The sequence below is a fragment of the Lissotriton helveticus genome, chromosome 6 (genome assembly GCF_964261635.1).
Source record: "Lissotriton helveticus chromosome 6, aLisHel1.1, whole genome shotgun sequence".
NCBI lineage: Eukaryota > Metazoa > Chordata > Amphibia > Caudata > Salamandridae > Lissotriton > Lissotriton helveticus.
The window spans coordinates 617,207,921-617,228,936 of record NC_136067.1 but is presented as its reverse complement, the minus strand read 5'-3'; the positions used below and the strand labels follow the sequence as shown (position 1 = coordinate 617,228,936).

Sequence of the window (21,016 nt, the reverse complement as noted above, 5' to 3'; positions counted from 1 at the left end):
TTAAAAAGAAAAAAATCTGAACTGTATGGAAGGTCTATCAGCATAGCATGAAAGAGTCTGCCATGTGAGGAAGAGTCTAACTTATTAGCTAAGAGTCTAAAATTCTTAAACTGAAAGGCATAACAATAAAAAAGTAAGTCTGGTACTGCCAACCCGCCGAGTTTTAATCCCCTTCTCAACTTCTTCCAGGCTATTCTGGGAGATTTTGTCGCCCAAATGAAAGAACCAATCCTCCCTTGTAAATTAGAGATATCTTTTTTGTTGAAAATCAAAGGAATAGAGTTAAATAGAAAGGTGACCTTTGGCAAGATTATCATTTTGACTAGGTTCACCCTGCCATAGATGTTTAGGGAGAGAGTGTTCCGTCTAGTCAAAAGCTTTCTAACTTCTTTTACCACTATTACCCAACTAGTCTTAGGGATATCTTCCAGATTATGAGTAAGATGGATCCCCAAATATCTAATTTTGGATTTTTCTTCTGGGATAGGGACTGGATTGTTCCAACTCATTATGTCTGTTTTATCCCTGTTGATGCTGTACCCTGATACTGTACCAAAATCCTCTGCCTATTGGAATAGCCTAGGTAATGCCTCCTCTGGGTTAGACGTATAAAGGAGGAGGTCGTCGGCATACAAGGCTGTCTTAAGCGCTAGGTCTCCTACTATAAAGGGTTTAATTACTGAGTCCAGTCGCAGGGAACAAACAAAAGGCTCAATATAAATGTCAAATAAAAGGGGGGATAGAGGGCACCCCTGCCTTGTTCCTCTGGAGATATTCAGCCAGTCGGATAAGCTACCGTTCACCAAAATTTTTGCCCTGGGACCCCTGTATAACGTTTCGATTCCTTTAATAAAAATCTCTGGAAAACCGAATCTTGCCATTGATTCCCATAAGAAGAGCCAGTTTACTTGGTCGAACGCCTTAGCAGCGTCTATCGCTACAATAGTAAGCTGTGCCTTTTTTTCAATCGCAGTGTCTATCGCTCCAATGGCTTGAAATGTCAATTCATTCAATTGGCGGCCTGGTATAAACCCCCTCTGGCCACAAAGTAATGTACAAAGTTCCCCAGATGGGGTGGAGAGAGGGTAGAGTATGTCGATATGAAGCGTGTACAGAGAAGGAGAAAGAAGAGCCAAAGAGGGGAATACCCTAGTTGGGACTAAAACCCTCACACACCTAGCAAGCTAGATGTCATGCTTCATCATATGGGTTTGCTCCTCGCTGAACTGGCGCTGCAATGTTCAGCGGGCACCCATAAAGGGGCTCTTTAACGGAGATCTTTAATCCCTGCCATATGGTGCATGCGGGTGTAATAATAATAATAATAATGTATGTAATAAGGGTACCATTCGAGTTCCTCTTGTCTCCCGCTTTCTAGATGTGGGTTTTGTAGAGATCTGTTCCTCCATTTCTGACTCTTTGCAATTTTGAAAGGACCTATAGGTTTCTCACACACCACACAATGGATGATGTAGAAGGAAGCTCACAAAGATGTGCTCTTGTCTCCAATGAATAATCTAATGTGCTGGTCATTTTTTGTCTTTCCTCCCAAAATGATCTCATTCCTTGTCTCCAGCCACCTATGCCACGTCTTGTTTTCTGCTTACCATCAGGTCTTTGTTCGCAGTCGCTAAACAAGGGATTTTTATTTAAGCCCATGGCTAGTGCTGTCAAATTCCGACCTCTCAGACTATCCTAAATCCTCCATTCCACATTCTATTGGTGTACAGGGCTAACTAAGCGAAGAGCAGTTCTAAGAACGTGAAAGAAAAAAAATCCAATAGATAATGCAGAACAAGCCCACTTAATTCCTGATTATCTTTGTTTGATTACTTACTTCTTAGCACTGCATCTCCTCTTTTTACCTATTAAACTTATTTTTCCACCCCTATTATGGGCATATATATTAAAAGTCATGCAGTGCAGTACAAGTCACCTTGCTGCGCTGTGTGACTTAGAAAGAGAAGGAATATCAGGGTCTCATTTATGAGAAATGACGCATCGCTGCGTGAGAGCAGCGACGCGTCACTTCTCAGTGCGCACTCCTTGCGACATACCAGATGCATCATATTTAATGTATGACGCATCATGTCGCAAGGAGTTACAGATACGTCAGTATTTCTGATGTATCTGTAAACGCAAAAGTGAGGCATCGCTGGAGTGTGTCACAAAAGTGACACAACTCCAGCAATGCGTCCTTTCACATGGGGGAAGCCCCATGTGAAAGGGCCTGCGTCAGTCTTACGCCTGCTGTGAGGCAGGCGCAAGATTTTGACGCAACGGCGTCCTAGAAGTGACGCAGTGAAATCTCATAGATTTCACTGCATCACTTCTACAAGGCTTTTTGCGGGGGAATGCCCTCCCTGCATACATTATACCTGACGCAGGTATAATGTAGCGCAGGGGGTTATAAAGTGACGCATCTGCCTAGATGCGTCACTTTGTAAATAGTGAGCAACAGGAGGCATGTTTTAAGCTGCCGATGCGTCACAAAAAGTGACGCAACTGAAGCGCACAACTGACGCAAGGCCTCATAAATGAGGCCCTCAGTATTTAATATTATACTCTGGATTCCTGTCCTTTCCCAGCGCTGGCGTTCAATGTGCTGCCTAGCACCAATGCAAGCACCTGTGCACCATAGTACAAGGGTGCCTGCATTATAAGCAGGATTGCTTTTGTGCAGGAAGGGCCACGTTCCTGAACAAAAACAATTATCTGAGGCATTTTCCTCTTTCTATGCAGCACACATAGAAAGAGGACTAAGCCTCTCAATATTGCCTTCCTGCACAAAAACAATCCTGTATGTAACACAGACACCCCTGCATTGGCACTAGGCAGTCAAAACGACTCCAGTGCAGGGGAAAGGGCAGAAATGTGCCGTAGTCTTTTAAAAAACAGAGCATTCCTGCCCTTTTTCTGTCACCCAGTGCAGCACAGTGACTTGCTATGCTGCACTACGTGACATATCTCAGAAAAATGCACCTCAGTGGGATGAGAAAGGGGGACGAAGTGTTATAAAGACGTGAACTTTTGGGGGCGTGGCTTAACAAAATGGCCGGCTAGACGTGTTTTCGTCCAGCTCCTGCCCTAGAGTTTAAAAATCCTGCATTATACTGGCACTTGTCTATTCAAAACGGTGCTCCTGTGGTGAGGAGCCCCCCCCGGAACTCGATTGCAACTGACCCGAGTGCCGCGCGCCGCTGGGGGACCCGGCCGCTCGCTACGGACCTGTTGGTGCCCGCGATCGGCAAATGGCGGCCACCGCGAGTCGAGTTGAGGTGGTTGTACAGCGACAGGGGACATCCTGAAGCGACTGGGCGCCCCTGCGGAGGCAGACGGGAGGGCGCGCAATCCCCGGCGAAACCAGCGGAGCAGCCGGTGATGAACAGGTGCGGCTGGGGGGAATACCGGTGCGGACCCTGGAGTGTGCCTCAACGCTAGGCCGGGAACGTGCGGCCTGTACAAGTTCTCGCGCCCCGGGGCACCGACAAAGAGGCTGGAGACTGAGCCCGCATGAGCCGGGCGGCCTGGGGAGTCGGTTTCCTTCCCCCGTGCACCTTCGGGGGGACGGCTGTGAGGACTCTTGACCCGGGAGTGCCCGGGAGAAAGAGGGCGGCGAGACGGGTCGGGGAGGGCCCGGAGCCCCCCGGCTGCCCGAAGAGGCGAGAGGCCCTGTGCAATAATGGACCCCCCTGCCGGAGAACCGCAAGGTACAGACCGGTCCTTGGAGGGACAACAGGGGCGATTGACGGTGCAGAAGGTGCGGCTGGCAGACAAGGCACTGGGGCCCCGGCGAGGTTGCTACGCGTGACACCGGGGAGGTGAGGCCTATTTACACCTTGACGGCCCGGGGACGCCGCGGAGCCCACGGGCGGCGAGGGGTTGGCTGAGACTGGGCTGCCTGAGTGCCGCATCCCTCTCCACACCCTGTTGGGCGATATTCGCGATTGTGGGTGCTTCTGCCCCGGGGGAGACCGGGTGATGGCCGGCGGAGGCGTGGAGTGAACCGGAGGAGAGGAGCGGAGCGCCCCCCCCGACTGGCGGAGGTGAGGTGTTATCCTGAGGTTGGGGCCTGACGGCGGCACGGTGACCTGCAGGCTGGACCGTGAACGCTGGAGCCTGCCCCCCGCTATTTGACAGCGCGACGACTGGGGTGTCCCTGCGGTGGTGCCAGAGAGGGGACTGGTGATCATCTTGAGCGAGACCGACCAGAGGCCTAGACAGCAAGTGCCCTGTGACTGAACCGGTCTGACCCTGGGTCGCTACTGTCAGGGCTGCATGGCGACTTACAGGAAGATAAAGTCAGGTAGGCGGGTCCCTCCTGGGAGGTGTCCGGTGAATCACCCACGGTAGCCTGCATTATTATGGGAAAGGACCGACCGACGAGGGGGTCTCAGGCGAACAAGATCGTACAGTACACGATCCCGGGCCCTACTGCGGTGGAGCGCCCTGGAATGGATCGGAGGATGGAGGCCCACCCAGATGCGGCGGCCCGAGACAAAGCGGACATCCTGGCGGCGATCCGTGACTCCAGGGTAGCGCTGGAAAACAAGATGGACGGAATGGCCAGGGACATCAACCACTTACGCCTTGACTTCAGGAAGGTTGCAGACAGGGTCACCACCATAGAGGGGGATCTGACGGTATTACACACTGAGGTCCAGCAGCTGAAGGAAACGATTGCGGCTCTCCAGGACCATACGTCCCGATTGGAGGATCGGGCTGAAGAAGCGGAAGGGCGGTACCGAAGGAACAATCTCCGCTTCTTGAGATTTCCTGAACGCACAGAGGGGCCGGTGGCGGACCTATTTCTTGAGAACTGGATTGGCAAGGTCTTCCCGAACCTGCAACTATCCAAAATGTTCGCAATAGAGAGGGCCCATAGAACACTGGGGCCGCCACCGAAGCCGGGATCTCCGCCTAGGGCCATTATAGCCCGGTTCTTCAATTTTAGAGACCGGGACGTGATTTTACAGCATATCCGCAAGACCGGCCCGCCCAGGTATGATAACTACGACATACACATTTTCCCGGACTACACTAAGAAAGTACAAGACCTCCGGAACGATTTCCTGCAGGTTAAACGGCGGATGCGAAGCCACGACGTCAGGTACAGTCTGCTCTTCCCAGCCAGACTCCGAGTGCAGCACGGCGACAGGACGCACTTCTTCGACCGCCCATCGGACGCGGAGGACTGGATGAATACGCTGGGCCTGGCGGGCCTCGACCACACACAAGGCTGGCAGGAACAATGACGATGGAGCGCAAGACGAGGGAGCCAGCGACGCGGTAAGGGGGATCGACCCCCGGGAGGACACACTGGCGCGGAGAACGGTTGCATCACGGTGGGCCCAGATGGCACCCTTCGGGCAGAACCAGAGGCGATCCCAATCCAGAACCAATTCTCCCCACTGTGTTTGGTACAGGAAACGCAGTCGGACTCAGGGGATGCCGCCAGCCAGACTGCTGAACCTGCACAGGTCGCTTGATTGGTAAACCAGGGGGTCCGAGTGTGATACGGAGGGTCTTGGACATTGAAAGTAAGTACTATGCTTTTACCTGGGGGGACCAGTGCAGCCTGACAAATTGGAGGTGGGGCTGTCCCCCGGAGCAATGGGAGTATATGAGGGGGGGGCGGTACACCTGTTTATCACAGTGCCACATTTCAACTTAAGTGACCGATTGTAGAGTGCCGTAGTGGCCGGCTAGGCCTCGGCCGGGCAGGGCTGCACGGTACCAGTCAGTCGGCTGAAGATCCAACTACGGGGTGAAGGGTTTCTTTTTGGACTGTAAACTATTCAATTGTTGTGTTTATCTTGTTAATTTTCTAACTACAGACTGAAGGGGGGCTGATGGGTGGGAAGAGTCTTTGGGGCGGGGTTCGGGGTCTCCTGACCAGGTTCACACTGGGAGATGCCGTACTACCGCCTGTGGGTGGGTGATGTTGGGGTTTCCTGTTTTGGTTCTGGGGGGGGATGCTGCCGGGTCAATCTACTGTGTTTTGAAATATCCAAGGTGTTTATTTTTTAGTGGGTCACACCGCACTATGGAGAGGGTTTTGATAGGTACCAATGGGGCGCTGAGAATTCGAAAATTGCTAATTTATGATGGACGATACACGTAAATACGAGTTTATAACATGGAATGTCATGGGGCTCAATAATATGATTAAGCGGATCAGAGTGGCCACTTATCTCCGGCGGTATGGGGTCAGTTTTGCATTACTCCAGGAAACACACCTTTGGGGGGACTGCCTTAAATATGTCTAGCGTAGGGGGCGAGGACAATTCTTTGCCACGTCTTACTCCGGCTTTGCCAGGCGGGCGCTAATTTGGGTGGCACCCGGGGTCCCCTTTAAGGCCATACACACAAAACTGGACCCGGAGGGCAGGTTTGTAATAGTGGTGGGTACTCTGGATGGGCCGAGTGTATGCTTGGTGAACATTTATGCCCCAAATACTGACAACGGGGAGTTCCTAGGCCGAGTGATGAGACAGTTGGATATAGACCCAGATACAGAGCTCCTAGTGGCAGGAGGATTTTAACTGTGCATTTGATGGGAATTTGAATAGGTGACCCCCAAAGGTAGACGCTAAACCCAAAATGAGGGCCGCAATGACCCAGATGCTCCAAAGTTATGACCTGATCGATATATGGAAGCACCGTAACCCTGCTCATCTGGTGTACTCGTGTTACACGCCTGCTGCCAACACTCACAGTAGATTGGATTATTTTTTCCTCCAGGGCATGGCAACAGATCGATTAGAAGAAATCCACTACTTGGCGTGCTACCTATCTGACCACTCCCCGCTCTTGCTTACATATTTGGTGGGTGGACGACGGCCAAAGATCCCGCTCTGGAGGCTCAACACGGAGGCGTTCGGGGATCCCACTTACAAGGAAGCTATTTTGCAAGGGCTTGAGACATATCTGGAAGTTAACTGGGGGTCGGCTATCTCACGGGTGACGGAATGGGACGCAATGATAGTGGTCATTCGGGGGACTTGTCTGTCCACTGAGGTGGGAGGTAAGATGGGTACTGGAGCGGGAACTCCATCAGCACGAGGACCGCTTGGCGGCGATGGAAAGAGATTTCCCCACAGACAAAGAAAAGCGACCTGAATGGACGGCTACGCAACAACAGCTGGGGGACACCTGGACCTCGCTGGGCAAATTTAACAGAACAGCCAGCAGGCGAAGATGGTACGCGGAGGGCGACAAAGCGGGGAGGCTGTTGGCACGTCTAATCAGGGCGGAAACCCAACACCACCCAATACTGGCACAGCGGAACGAGCTGGGTCGGATGGTGTACACCCAGCAGGCGATTAACAAGGTGTTCCGATCCCATCTACACAAAATATATTCGGAGTCGTGGCCTTTCACAGACACCGAGGTCTCGGAGAGGTACCTCAAGGGGATACAACTGCCTGGAATTGAAGTGGAGAGCCAGGAAGATCTGGGAGGGCCACTCAGAGTGGAGGAAATGCGTGCCGCAATAGCCCACCTGCAAGCAGCAAAGTCCCCGGGGATGGATGGATTAGCGGCCGAACTCTATAAGGAATTCAAGGGGGTTTTGGTCCCGAAACTCCTTGAAACTGCAATGGAGGCCTACGACCGGGGCTTGCTCCCGGACTCTATGCGGGCGGCAACGATAGTCATGATCCCCAAGCCAGGCAAGGATCCCCTCCTTCCCGGATCCTATAGGCCTATATTCATGTTGAATGTGGACTTGAAAATTATCAGCCAGGTCCTGGCCTCTAGACTCCTTCCCTATCTAAGACGTTTGGTCCATGATGACCAATCAGAGTTTATTCTGGGCCGGAACACCTTGCGGAACATTCGCCTCCTGGCCCATGTTATGCAGACCTTGGAGGGTCGGGCCAAACAAAACACACTTGTCTTTTTGGATATCGAACAAGCGTTCGATTCAATCCGTTGGGACTACATCTGAAAGGTACTTCTAAAACTAGGACTGGGGGAAGGATTTGTAAAATGGGTTTGACTACTGTACACCAGGCCGGTGGCCAGAGTGCGTACGGGTCGATGGGTCTCGGATGAGATACCCATATCAAGAGGAACGCGGTAGGGGTGCCCTCTCTCCCCCCTGCTCTTTCCCCTGGCAATGGAGCCATTGGCATGCCATCTCCGCACAGTGCTTAAGGGCCGGGGCATTGAGGTAGGAGCGGTGGAGCATGTGGTGTCCTTGTATGCGGACGATGCCTTGATCTATCTAAGCCAGCCGACACAGTCACTTCCGATCTTGTTGGCCAAGTTATTGCAGTTTACAGATGCTTCGGGCCTCGCAGTAAATAGGACAAAATCCCAGCTCTATGCGATTGGAGAGCAGTCTGAGTGGAGGGGGTCCCACGGCCAGAGATGGGGCTCCCATGGATAGACGATACACTTCGCTATCTTGGGATCTGGATTGGTCGAGATCCCGCTGCTTTCTTCCAATATAACATGTGGTGGATAATTCGGGCCTCGAGGGGAAGTATCACCTTCTGGAACACCCTTAGGCTTTCCTTGATGGGGAAGATTGCTCTCATCAAGATGGTGGTCCTCCCGCGCTGTCAGTACACTTAGCAGGGGTCCTTCTACGAGCTGCCGCACCGGGTTTTCCGGGAGTTGGATTCCCTCCTGGTCCTTCTACTATGGAACGGGAAGAGATGCAGAGTGAGTCTGGAAGTCCTGAAGCGTAGGTGGGGCGCATCACAACTACAGCATCCAATTGCATGGTTGGATACAGACCCCTCCTGGGAACGGTCCTTACTGGCAGGGACTTATGGGAGTGAGCAACTGGGAGCGCTGCTGTGGCAGGGGGGGGTGACGTGATCACGTCCCCCCACTGATACGACTGGCGGCCGCGATCTGGGATAGGGTGGTGAGGCGACACATCGGTAGCAAGCCGTTCGCCCCGACTTAGATCTGTGGCTGATGCCACCCTTTGCACGGATTGCACGGGTAATGTCCACGGAAAAATGGATGGAGGGAGGCTGCCTTATGCTGGCTGATCTATATCCCGATGATAAATTTATCTCTTATCAGGAGGCGGTCACCGCCTTCGAACTTGGACCAGGGATATTCCTCCAATACGCCAAAGTAGCGGCGACCGCGCGACAGCTCTGGCCCACATTTCCGGAGGCCCCCACACACCCACACCTTGGTCACTATGTTGGCAATGGCGGGGGGGCGGAAATTCGTGACTCATCTATATAGGGCTCTGAGGGAGGATAAACGGCTCCGACCATTGGCGATAGAGGATAAATGGCAGCAGGCGTGTGCGGAAGGTGTCCGTGAGCAATCGATTTAAACTAATTCAGTATAATATTATACATATGACCTACCTTTCCCCTAAACATCTTCAGGTTATAGACGCTACCAGGGATTCCCATTGCCCGCGTTGCCGTGATCCCCTGGCAGATTTTGTGCATATGATGTGGACGTGCCCCATCCTTCAATTATACTGGGTGTCGGTGCTAGAGGTTTTAACGAGGGTGTCGGGATGGGTAATAGATTTAGACCCCGAGACCCTAAAGGAAAGGTGAGCAGACGGTTCCTGATGCTAGGCCTGGTTACAGCTCGACGTCGTATTGCAATTCACTGGTTGTCCCAGCAGGGTCCGACGCTGCCGAAATGGAGGGCAGACATGAGGGAATGGGCACTGGCGGAAGAAGAACACATGAGGCACATGAGGAGGGATGGGAAGCTACCTGAGGTCCTACAGGCTTGGAGGGTAATGCTTCAGGAGTTGGTGAGTCAGGAAGCCTTGCTGACGCAAAACAGTTTGGACTTGGTCACCTTGGGGCAAGGGGAAGCTCAGACCCAGGGCGATGTGACACTTGATGACCTGTCATAGAGAACGGATGACTTGGACCCTATTATTTTTATTCTTTTCTAGACCCGGCAGCAGGGGTAGGTTGGGGGGGGGGGAGTTGGGGGGAAGGGTTGGGGGAGCGGGGAGGGGGAGTTCCTATACAGTTCTGTAAGGTTTTCAAGGACAATGCACATACACAAGGGGCAACCGTGAGCCCCCCATTATCCTCGCCACTGCACTGTAACTGACCTGGTTGTTATTATTATTATTATGCTGTTTTATTACGCGCTCTATTACTACCGGAGTATCCTGGCACGGAATGTTGGGACTGATATGAGGATTTACCTGTATTGGGCGACCGAGAGGTGTGTTTTGACCTTACTCGATTTAATGTACTGGAGATATAAATTGAAAATGACCAATAAAGTTATAATAAAAAAAAAAGACGTGAACTTTGTGTCAAATGTTGATGACCTGTTAGTTGCCGGGCTGACAGCTTAGGGAAAGAGAGCCATTTTCAGGTTGCATTTTGAACGTTATCACCAGCAAACGTTTTTGAGACGCATTATGGCCGTTGCTGCTCAATAATTTGCAAATAACCAGATTTTCAATTAACTTGCACCAGTAGCCTGTAGTGAAAAATGGAATGGAAATTCAATTTCCAAAGCGTTTTTGAAAAGTGCTGAAATTGTAAACTGAGTAGGAAGGCTGGCTGGCTGGTCTCTGATGAATGCGTGGCGAATAGAAATGTTAGTGGGATCCGAATTATAACTTACTTTCGAACTGGGAACAGTAACAAAAGAAACTTTGAAATATGTGTCTCAAACAATTAAAAGCAAAATATATCATCTAACTTATACAATGCAAGCCAATATTTCACTTTGAACATTCTGCTAACGCACGGACCATTTTAACCTCTGGGACTTGTGATTTATGGGCTGCAGGGTCTCCAGAGTAAAATATAAATAGGTTTATACTCACATGGCCGGCACAGCTCAGTGTTCATGTTTGCGCGCGGGCATCAAAGCTCACTTACGTTATTGACGCACGCTTCTTATCTCTAATTCTGTGATTTTTTTTGTGTGCAGGTATCTCACGCAGCAAACTCATACGTGGTAGACTACTTCTACAGTTATCTTTTTCGGGAAAAAAGCACCATCAAATAAAGACAGTGCGTGAAGGAGTTCTGCTTCCACAGGAATGCACCGGAGCGCACGAGAGAGAGTAGTGAAAGACGTGTTTTCTTTTAATTATGCAAGCAAGCACACTGCATTTACCGGCATCCTAAAGCATCCAAACAGTGGTTTGTATGACATGCACGCACACATCTGTGCTGTACACACCCCGCATGCGTTCCAGCCATGTACATTCGAGCTTTGCTCCCGAATTAATGAGTAAAATTGTAGTAAGTCATCGCTGTGTTTCATTTTTACATGTGCTGAGCTTAACTGAAGAACACATTCTGTTGTACGTTGGTGATGAACAGTAAAGTACTATAAAAGTGTTATGACGTTTCGTCACTAGCATTAGACTTTTGCAGGTATTGTTTCCAAACATATGTAGATGGAAAACGTCAGTGTATTTCAGATATTTATATTTTAATGAGATATGTCAGCTCGCCCTTCCTATGTTTGAACTATTCTTTAAATCCAAATACACCGGAGAGTTCCAGCATCTTTATGTGGGTGAATTTATGTGTAGTCATTTGCAGTTTACTTCTCTTTTTAATAGTATCTTTTAAATTGGTGTTGAGGAATGTCAGGAGTTTTTTAGACGTATATTCATCACCCTAAATATCATTAAATATTACCAAATGCCCATTCTGGATGTAAACACTTTTGTATTTCAATAAAAAATTGTTCCAACCCGACATGGAAGCAATAAAAAGGGCGAGTTTCAATAATCATTTGTAGAGTGTATTTTTTGAGGTACGTTCTTAAAGTGGCTTGGACGTTCTATATGAATATGCTGTATGGTGTATAATGCATCCCTGCCCTTTGATGAACTTTGCACCAATCTCATCCAAGGATGCTTTAGGCGCAATTCAAAAATGCCGTTCAGGTGCCCCCGATGATCCTTGTCCCCCTAAACTTTGGACAATGGTATCGGATTCCCTTTTAGATGGGCTACTACATTTATGGAACACCTCTCTAGATACAGGGATTTTCCCGGATAAATGGAAACATGCAACTCTTCTCCGTCTGAGAAAGAAACCAAATGGTGATCCAGGAGACCCTAATAATCTTAGGCCCATCTCCTTGCTTCCCGCCCCGGGTAAAATGCTGGAGAAGCTGGTCCAGCGCCAACTGACCACCTTTATCGAGCAAAGGGGCACTTTGCATGATACACAGTCTGGTTTCTGGGCTGGATTCAGTACGGACACGGCTCTCCTTGAAGTAGCTGAATCAGTTAGATGGTCAGTGGATTCAGGAGCATTCGCACTAGTGGTGCTCCTGGATCTGTCTGCGGCATTCGACACTGTCGACCACTCCATTCTAGGACTAAGATTGCAAGAGGTGGGCTGCGGAGGGAAAGTGCTGTCCTGGCTGACATCGTACCTAAGTGGCCGCACACAGAGAGTTGCTCTCCAACTGTATGTTTCTAAGTCTAAACAGCTATGGTGTGGGGTCCCCCAGGGTTCAGCTTTAAGTCCATTACTTTTTAATCTTTACCTTGCTTCACTGTTTACCTTGATAGCCAACTGGGGTGTGAAAGCAATTTCCTACGCTGATGACACCCAGTTGGTCTTCCCTTTCAAGGAGCAGACGGTGGATGCTTTCAAAAATTTCAAAGGCTGTATTGGGGATATAGCACAATGGATGAACTCGAATAAGTTAAAAATCAATGCTGGGAAGATAAATGTTTGTTCTTCGGCAAAGGCCCAGTGCCAGACTCAGATTTATGGTGGCCTCCAGAATTGGGGCAACCACCAACCCCGGCTGTGTGTATCCGAAATTTAGGGGTTAGATGGGAGGCTGATCTTTCTCTCTTATCTCAAATACAGCAGGTTTCGACAGTGTGTTTCAGTAAATTGAAAAACCTCAGGAAATGTTTACACTTCCTGCCAGAAGATTGCCGAAAATCAGTTGTACATGCCACAGTTACTTCCAGGCTAGATTATGCAAATGGCCTCTACTTGGGTCTTCCCTAATATGCTATCTATTGCCTTCAGCTGATTCAAAATGCGGCTGCGAGACTGGTTTGCCGTATTCCTTTCCGACACCAGGTCTCTCCGCATTTGAAAAAGCTCCACTGGCTCCCGGTGGAGAAAATAATCAAATTTAAGGCCTTGACTCTGGCATACCGGGCCCTTAATGGAAAATGTCCCGGCTATCTGAAGGATAGACTATGCCCTTACAAGCAAAATCGTATGCTGCGATCTAACTCCTACAATCTGATATGCAACCCCCGCTACATGAAAGCCCGTCTAGGCGGGAGATCGTTCACAGTTAGAACAGCCTCACTGTGGAATGCTCTACCAGGGTCTTTGAGGTAAGCTAGGTCAGAAAGCGGTTTTAGAAAGGCCCTAAAGACTTGGCTCTTTGGGGGTGAATACCTGGGCTGTTACTCTGTTATTTCTCTTCTTGGGCGCCGCTCTCTCATTCTTTTCCACCTGTTGCCTTAATGCCGGGACACCCCTGTTGGGGTAGCTGTCGTGCTTTATAAGCTGCTGTATTATTATTATTATTATTTAAAATCTCTAAACTGGCTGCCCTACGAAGCTAGAAGTCAACTCAAGATTGCCTGCACCAAAAATTTGGAACTCTCTTCCACTGGAAAATTCGTAGAATCTCCTCCAAGATTGCTTTCAAATTGGAAGCAAAAAGATTCCTCATGAATAAGTTCTTACCTTAACACGATGGACTACTGTAAGGCCTAATCACTCTGTAAACACTACAGCATTGGTTAATAATTCTGTTTGTTACTATTGTATTTGCCCCCCTTACATCATTATGTATCATCACTCCCTTGATGTCATTTTATCATTGACTAGTCCACCCTATGTTACCCCTGAATTATATAGGATCTGTTATGTTTGCACTATATGATTTTATGCATATTAGTTTCCCCATTTTAGTCTCGTTATGATATTATCCCCTCCACTCCCTCTAACTGTAAAGCGCTCTGATATCCCTCGGGATCAAGTTTGCGCTATATAAAACTTTACAAACAAAAAAAATAAGAAATGTTATTTTTAGTGTGGCTACATACCAGTTTAGAGTATGTCCCTGCTACCTGCAGCTCTGCATCCACTCCATGCTTTGCCTTTCTCAAGCTCAGCTTTAAACATTCACTAATAATGGCAATTCAATCTTCTCATCGCCTTTCTTGACAGGCAGCCACCGTTTACAGACATATATGCCCGTAATTAAAAAATCAGCTGTAGCTCGTAGGGGGATTGGGGCTGCTGCCTTTCCAAAAACAATCTATTGTTTACAGCTCAGGCGCCCAGACATCACACCTTCACAGCAAATTGCCAATTAAGGGAGTAGCCGGAAAACTTAAATGCCCCCAACTTGAACCATACCTCTGATCATTCAAAGCGCATAAAATGAGCAAACACGATCCTCAGTAGAGTTCCCTTCACCTGGTCTTACTCCTTCCCTCCATATGTCTGTCCAGCATTTCATTCTTCCATTCATTTATTCCCATCCACTTATCCCCCCAGTTCTGTACATCGCTTAACCTTTCCATCCAGCCATCCATCCAATCAGGCTTTCTTTCATCATCCTATCTCATTTACCCTTCCATATATACAACCAATGTTTGGCAAATGCATCTATGAGTATATGCATGAATCAATGAATCCAGCTCTTCACTCTTCCATCCTCCTTACTTACACCCATCTTGCCATTCTTTCATCCTTCTATTCAGTCACCCTTTCACCTATCAATCCTTCCTCTCTTCCTTCCGTCATATCATCCTTACACCTGTTTTTCCTTTTACCATTCAATCCTTTCTCCCTTCCACCTATCCATCATTTCACCCTTCAATCCATTCATTCTGATACACTTCTTTCCTTTCACCCTTCCATTACCGCTATCACATTTTCTTCTGTTTTGCCTTTCACATTTCCTTCATTCCTCTCACCTTTCTTTCTCCCATTCTTTCTTTCCACTTACTAATCTACCCATTTTTTTTATGTCATCCATACATCTTTTTTACTTCTCTCATACTTACATTTTCATCATTAATATATCTTTGACTAGCTGCCCGTCCAGACCTTGTCCGGGAGCAATCAGGCTTCCCCGACCCCCGCCCGCCCCGACATTGTGCAGCAGCCCGGCACCCCGCCCCGACATTGTCAAGCAGCCCGGGCCCCCGCCCGCCCCGTCCCCCGCCTGCCCCGTCCCCCGCCTCTCCCGACCCCCGCCTGCCCGGAGCCTTACCTCAGCCGCCGCTCCTCCCCCGCGCTTCTCATTTCACCGCTCCGCCGCTTCTCGCCGCTTACCGCTCCTCCCGCCTGTCCGCCGATCCTCACCGCCATTCCGCCGTTCGTCACCGCTCCTCCCCCGCGCCCTGTCCGCCGCTCCTCCTCACGTTCCTGGACACCGCTCCTCCCCGCGCTCCTGACGTCAGCACGCAGCGGCCGGCGCTACTTCGAAGGGACTACTTTTTTTTTAATGTTAATTTTTTAAATAACGCATATTTTTATACTTTATATAGCCTATGTACATCTGCACACCCTGACGATTACAATGATGTATCGGGTGTGTGGATTGGCGCTGTGGTTCCCGAGTTTACCCGCCTCAAAGGTGCAAAGTTCTTCCTTTATAATAGTAGTATAGATTACTTCACTATACATATCAGTTCACATCCCTCTGTCACGTTCCATGGTTTCTCCTAGCTGTGATATTTATGAGCAGGTTGTCTACACGCCTCTAGACAGAGGAGAGCCACCACAAACAGCTACTTATCGTTTTAATTTGACCAAGTTTACCAGCTCATCAGTGGCGTTACGTCCTGTAATTATCATTTTCCGTTTTCCACTGCTGAAATAGCAGTGGGGCGGCCTTCCTCCGCTAAAGTGGAGGAGCGCCGCCCCACTCTATTTCACCAGTGGAAAAAAGAAAATGATAATAACAGGACATTATTATCATTTTATTTTTCTATGCAGGATTCGGGCGGGGCAGGGCACTGTGATGCCAGAGACGGGAAGGAGTGGTTTGAACTCCTCTAAGTGCACATGATCGTTTTTCCGGCTTAGTAGGGCTTGCCAGACCATCATGCGCGCTTGGCATGTTCTCCATTGGGCTGTTTTGCATAGCCCTGTGTAGGCACTGCCTGAGCGTCCAAACAGGATGCTCAGAACAATCACAAGGCTGCTCCTGCAGCGTTGTGATTGACTGGAAGAGTCCACAAGCCTGGGTGAGTCAGCAGACTAAGGGCAGAGGAGAGAGGAATGCTGCAGCGGGAGAGGCACGCGGTGGCGTTGCGGAGAAGGTAAGTTTTTTAATCCATCCCAGCTTCACCACCCCCATTCTGAGGCAGCCGCCACAACAGCTCATGGGGCCCAAAGGCAGCCACAGCTTAAGTTGCTAAAGTGCCAGGTTGACTACGCCACTGCTAACAATAAATGCATCCTCTTGGAAGTCTCATAATTTCTGCTGCTGTGAGACACCAGCTCAATGAGTCTGCAGAGTTTGGAATCAGAAAGGCTTTTGTAGACTTCTTGCCAGTAACAGTAACAGCAACAGCTAAAATGGCAACAGTTTCAAGTTGTAAACTGCGCACACTGTGCAGCAAGTTCTGGGTCAGGCTGCTGCTGTTTTTGGGTCAGGCTGCTGCTGTTTTTGAAACAAACTGTTGGAAAATGTAAAAAGTAATCACCTAATCTAAACAAAAGTTTTAATGTTATTTGTTCCAAATAGTTCTCCAATTCTTCAATAGCCTCTGCTCTTCCTTGTTTGGTACTAACTCTCAGTTTAGTAATGTAGTGAAAGCTAGGTAATGGTGAGAGATCAAAAAATAGCCTGGATTTAACCTGTGGTCTGAACCCTGGAATTGCATTTCCTGATTAGCCAGCTTCAACATTTGTGTCCCATCTGTGAACCGGTCAATTAAACACCATTGTTTCTCTGATTCGGTCTTACCGCACTCAAGCATGAATCTAAGCTGAGCTCCCTGGTAATATTTTGCACATTACTGAAGATAGTCCACCCAAGTTTGTAGGTTGTCTTATTCTTTGTCATGCAATTCTTGTTTACTCCATCCTTAAAATTATCATTGGATCTTGTAGAAGGGGCATCTTTAAGTACCCTGTCCCTACCCAACATGATTGCAAGACCTCACGATGTCTCGTATCTTCTTGGAAGATGTTGCACCTGCAAAATACAGCATGAATAGAAAGTGTCAGAACTTACCAAGTATCGCTCCCCTCTGTGGAGAATGGGAGAGGCCACAACAGTGCAGCCCACTATCCGGTACTGTTGGGGTCTCTCTATTAGGTGATTTAACAACTCCTAGGCGAATTCATTGGGCAAAGGCCATAAGACCATGGTAAGAGCTGGTGGAGAACGTGACAAATATGGAGACAATGGGGCTGAGTCCTGACAGTTCCCAACCCCTAACGTTTAATCACCTGCCCCCTAAGGTTACTGAGGGAAATTATGATGAATAACCATTCCAGTCTGGGGTTACTAAAATTCGTGGCAGGCTTGTTAAATCTTTCCTCAGGGGATATCCTTTCAAATTTACAAGGTACCAGACCTGGCCGTTCCAAAGATGAGAGTCAAGGATTCAATTTGCCACATGACCTTTACCACCCTGTACAATTATAGGGATTCCTAGTATTCAGTCAGGAACTGATGGGTGTGCTTTCTTTTCTAGAAACACATAACAGACTGGGAGCAAACTTATTGAGTTTGGCAATTGCAACTTAAAGTTAACTTACCAATGTTGGAATATGGAATGGGCCAGTAAATTGTAATGTTGACCCTTTCATTGTCAAATGCGGAGTAGATAGCCTCACTCGGTTGCCTGCTTGCCGATGTAAAGCTGGGCGTCAGTTTGGCTGCATATTTTGCTGTAGTGCTTTGAGCATAGCGTAAATTCTATTGGTATTTAAGAACTAGGCATCAAATGAGTTGCCATCTGTCATGTGCCTCTGTAGCAGTGTCCATTGGAAAAAGTTTAGGCCGAATTTGAGGATGACTACCTGTGAGAGCAAAGAAAGAGGTAACGCCTGTGGCTGAATGTTTGAAATGTTTACAAACAAATTCAACAATCACAATCCAATCTAGCCAGGATCCCCCTCAACCTGTAACAGATGAAAGCATAGGTACTGTTCCAAAGATTGGATTGATCATTTGGGTTGCTTATGTGTTTGACAATGCTAACTTGTTGTGACATTTAACTGTGAATCCCAATATTTCACAGAAGGTCTGGCAAAAGTGCAGTACGAATAGGGAACCTTGAGCTGAAACTATGCTACTTGCAGGTACCGGAATGCAATCAGCATTATTTAAAATTAATGTGGCTACCCTGACTGCAGGTAGTATTCCTTTAGATGAAACAAAGTGTGCCATTTTAGTTAGGTAATCTATAACTATCTGCAAGGTGTTACATGATCAAACAGATGGTAAATCTACCACAATATCCATGGAGATATTATGGCCAGAGTGATCCAACTGGGTTCAGAGAGGCGTAGAACTGGAACACACCCATGCTGTTGTGGGCCAGGGTCCATGTGCTACAGTCCTAAGCAGGGAAGCCCATCAAGGTATTGATTTGGTGCCCTAGCTTTAGACTGGAAGGGGGTTTGTTAGGCCCGACCATTTTTGCAGGGTTATCCCCAAACTTCTTGCCTCCTTCCTCCTAGTTTCTCTGACCTGTTTTTGTTTGCTTTAGGACTCTGGGAACTTTGCAACTGTTAACCAGTGCTTAAGTGCATATGCTCTCTGTCTAAATTGTATTGGTGATTGGTTTATCCATGATTGGCATATATCATATTTACAATTAAACCTCTGCACTCTGTTCCACTCAGTAATTCATTTGTTAGGAGTGTTCAGTTATACAATACTCAATCATAGAACAATGAGTAGTTTGTTATTCAATTTAATATCTGAGAAAACAAAGAAATCTCCACAGCGGATCAAAGCAAAAGCACCTCAAATTTCCAAAGTCCCATAAAGTAGTCCAAATTCTTATGTGCTGTCCAACCTCCAAGACCTGCTGCGGTTCGGTCCCACTGGAATTCCAGATAGATAAGTTGAAGAAAAAGTGGAGGCAGCACCAAATTGCAAAATAAATTGCAGGAGACCAGGATTTGCAAAAATAGATTTATCTTTTATTTCCTTTTTTTCAAAGTGCACAAGACAGCCAACGCGTTTCGCTCCCCAAACATGGGAGCTTCGTCAGGGCAAATTTCAAAATATATTTTGTCCAATGTCAATACGTTGTAGAATGTGAATAACGAAGACGAATAGAACCGATATGGTGGTACAGGTGCTAGTCAAGAATGCCGAAATGTAACTACGTGGGGGGCCATAGGTTCTCTTGAGTCGAGTAATATCAATTTGACATCAGTGAATATTTTTAGAGTCCTTTGTGATGTCACAGAAGAAATTCGAGAACAGACAGTCCTTGATAAGCCGCTGTTATGAGTAACTCGGACGGAGTTCGACGTACGTAGAGGCCCCCGACGGAATCAGAATTTGACTGATTATCCTTATCAAGGACTGTCTGTTCTCGAATTTCTTCTGTGACATCACAAAGGACTCTAAAAATATTCACTGATGTCAAATTGATATTACTCGACTCAAGAGACCCTATGGCCCCCAACGTAGTTACATTTCGGCATTCTTGACTAGCACCTGTACCACCATATCGGTTCTATTCGTCTTCATTATTCACATTCTACAACGTATTGACATTGGACAAAATATATTTTGAAGTTTGCCCTGACGAAGCTCCCATGGTTGGGGAGCGAAACGCGTTGGCTGTCTTGTGCACTTTGAAAAGAAAAAAAAAAGATAAATCTATTTTTGCAAATCCTGGTCTCCTGCAATTTATTTTGCAATTTGGTGCTGCCTCCACTTTTTCTTCAATTTAATATCTATTAAATTCACAAATTTGGCAATATTTGTTTCTCAATACATTTTGTTACTGGACAAACCTTGCAAAAACATAGTTTTACCGAGATGGTGAGCATAATACAGTGAAACTCCTGTAGAGCGATGAATCGGCAGTCGACACGTGTTTTGGTTACTCAGTAACTTTTTTAAGGCTGCAAATAATGCCAAACAAAGAAATATGTACGGGGGAGAGGCAGGCAGGCAGACAGAACAGCCAAGAACATCAAGAAGGAGCAACTTTCCCCATTAAAGGCTCCAAAGGTATCTGTACTCCTCGTTTGTTCCCAGCGGCAGTCCAAGGGAACTTATGGTTTCAGGTTAAGTATAGGTGACTTGCAGCCTCCAAAGGTGGGCGAGGATTGCATTGAGGAGGTGTTGGAGAGCTCTGTGCAGGTCAGGAATCCCGAGGCGAGTGCTGGGGTGGTGAGAGGCTTGAGTGGGATTTCTAGATACGCTTTGAGGAGTGCGGGAAGGGGGGCGCAGAGGCTCCCACCAGATCAGACAAGCCCTCATTTCTTCAATATTAAAAAGCCTATAGAGACCAAGGATAAGACCAGGCTCACAGTTAAGAGCAGCAACAATAGCAAAAGCTGTAAAAAACTGGGAAGAGCGGCTTCATTAGAACGCAAGATTAAGGTGACTCCATCACTTAGGTCATTTTTTAAGGTAGTTCCAAAGACTCTGATACTGAAGGGGAAATCCCCTACAGTGCCTCTGGAGCCGTTGATATCTTCTGAAGTTAGATTAGATCAAGCGAGTAGTGAGAGTAGTTTGGTAGGTATGGGCGATGGGTTGGGAAAGGAGGCTGATATAGACTTGATTGATTGGTCCAAGCACCAGAGTCCAAATCGGTTTCAGGTCCTGTCTTTAGACATGGGGGACACAGGGAACAGAGACGGGGGTGAAGATGCTTTACAGGCTGTAAAGTCGGCGTCCTTACCCATCGGGAATGGTGGAGCCCGACCCATACTGATTTATCGTTTCCGGCTTCTCCACAGAATCCCGAGTGGGAGCACGGAAACGAGACTGACAGCGAGTTCGAGGAAGACGGGCCCTTTAAGTGGGCGTCAACATACGCGGGGGAAGCCCCGGCCCTCCGTGACGTCACTGAGACCACATTGGGTAA

At 48.0% G+C, this 21,016-nt stretch overlaps 1 protein-coding gene across 1 annotated transcript in view; it reads left to right on the top strand.

Moving 5' to 3' along the window:
- The window catches only part of IMPG1 (interphotoreceptor matrix proteoglycan 1), a 1,759,499-nt gene extending 1,747,800 nt beyond the window's left edge, over nucleotides 1-11,699 (top strand). The window contains exon 17 of the mRNA XM_078648092.1: nucleotides 10,903-11,699. The gene's annotated coding sequence lies outside the window, so the exon portion shown is untranslated. The remainder of the gene's footprint in view (nucleotides 1-10,902) is intronic.
- Nucleotides 11,700-21,016: the final 9,317 nt, after the last annotated feature.